Here is a 2500-nt window from a genome sequence, read left to right as displayed (position 1 = left end):
TGCACTCACGTGCTGTTGTCAAGGACATGAATGAGGATTAAAGAGTTGATTCATTTTTGTGCAGATTTACTATTATGCAGCATTATAAACGGCGCGAGGATCTCCAGTATCCCTATAGAGAACAGAACAACAACATACAATGTCATTGCTTATTGGGAATATGCTGATATGTACACTGGATGTGTGTAGGATTGGTCCATTTTTAGGGAATAGCAAGTTTTACAAATAATAATAATAATAAAAAGACAAGTAACTGGGAATTAAACTGAGACTGAAGTCAGTAGACTGAAACTAGACTGAAATAGTGCTTTCTATACTCCTTGTTTGCAGTGTATGAGAATCCTCCAACATTTATAGAACATCCTTTAGGGAAAAAGCTTATTTTTGAAGCGTATTATTCCTTATTATTTGGGGAAAATATGAATATTGACCATCTGGACATTGATGTGCATGTAAACAGTCACTGAATCACAGTATAACACGATGCGCTGAATGGGTCATAGACATAATAATATCAGAGTTTGTTACATTTCAGTCGCAAAAAAAAAAAAAAAACAAGATCAATTCAGTTTCTTCTAAAGATAACAGCATCAAACAGAACAGAATAGAACAGAGTAGAGAAGAACAGAATATAGAACATATCAGAAATATAACAGAAGAGAACAAAGTAGAGAAGACAGAATAGATCAGAAGAGAAAATATTAGAATGGATCAGAATAGAACAGAACAGAACAGAATAGAACAGAGCAAAACAGAAAATGATAGAAATAGAGCAGAACAGAATAGAAGAATAGAATAGAACATAATAGAACAACAGAAAATAACATAAGAGAACAGAATAGAACAGACCAGAGTAAAACAGAAAAGAGGAGAACATATTAGAATGGAGCAGAATAGAACCATAACAGAGTAAACAGATTAAAACAGAACAGAATAGAAATAGAACAAAGGCCAATAGAACAGAACAAAAGAACAGAATAGAACAGAGTAAAACAACAGAATACAAATAGAGCAGAACAGAATAGAACAAAAGAGAATAAAACAGAATAGAACAGAGTAAATAGAACAGAATAGAACAGAGTAAATAGAACAGAATAGAAATAGAGCAGAACAGAACAAAAGAGAATAGAACAGAACAAAGGAGAATAGAACAGAACAAAGGAGAATAGAACAGAACAAAAGAACAGAATAGAACAGAGTCAAACAGAACAGAATAGAAATAGAGCAGAAAAGAATAGAGCAGAACAAAAGAGAATAGAACAGAACAAAGGAGAATAGAACAGAACAAAGGAGATAGAACAGAACAAAAGAACAGAATAGAACAGAGTCAAACAGAACAGAATAGAAAATAGAGCAGAAAGAATAGAGCAGAACAAAAGAGAATAGAACAGAACAAAGGAGAATAGAATGGAACAAAAGAGAATAGAACAGAACAGAGTCAAACAGAACAGAATAGAAATAGAGCAGAAAAGAATAGAGCAGAACAAAAGAGAATAGACAGAACAGAGTCAAACAGACAGAATAGAAATAGAGCAGAAAAGAATAGAGCAGAACAAAAGAGAATAGAACAGAACAAAAGAGAATAGAACAGAACAGAGTCAAACAGAACAGAATAGAAATAGAGCAGAAAAGAATAGAGCAGAACAAAAAGATAATAGAACAGAACAAAGGAGAATAGAACAGAACAGAGTCAAACAGAACAGAATAGAAATAGAGCAGAAAAGAATAGAGCAGAACAAAAGAGAATAGAACAGAACAAAGGAGAATAGAACAGAACAAAAGAACAGATAGAAGAGTAAATAGAACAGAATAGAAATAGAGGCAGAACAGAATAGAAACAGAACAGAGTAAAACAGAACAGAATAGAAATAGAGCAGAAAAGAATAGAGCAGAACAAAAGAGAATAGAACAGAACAAAGGAGAATAGAACAGAACAAAAGAACAGAATAGAAGAGTAAATAGAACAGAATAGAAATAGAGCAGAACAGAATAGAACAGAACAGAGTAAACAGAACAGAATAGAAATAGAGCAGAACAGAATAGAACAGAACAGAGTAAAACAGAACAGAATAGAAATAGAGCAGAACAGAACAGAACAGAGTAAAACAGAACAGAATAGAAATAGAGCAGAAAGAATAGAGCAGAACAAAAGAGAATAGAACAGAACAAAGGAGAATAGAACAGAACAAAATACAGAATAGAAGAGTAAATAGAACAGAATAGAAATAGAGCAGAACAGAATAGAACAGAACAGAGTAAAACAGACAGAATAGAAATAGAGCAGAACAGAATAGAACAGAACAGAGTAAAACAGAACAGATAGAAATAGAGCAGAACAGAACAGAACAGAGTAAAACAGAACAGAATAGAAATAGAGCAGAACAGAATAGACAGAACAGAGTAAAACAGAACAGAATAGAAATAGAGCAGACAGAACAGAATAGAACAGAACAGAGTAAAACAGAGCAGAAATAGAGCAGAAAAGAATAGAACAGGAACC

The sequence above is a fragment of the Leuciscus leuciscus genome, assembly GCF_965113295.1.
Source record: "Leuciscus leuciscus genome assembly, chromosome: 9".
Taxonomy (NCBI): Eukaryota; Metazoa; Chordata; class Actinopteri; order Cypriniformes; family Leuciscidae; genus Leuciscus; species Leuciscus leuciscus.
This window is presented reverse-complemented; position numbering follows the sequence as displayed.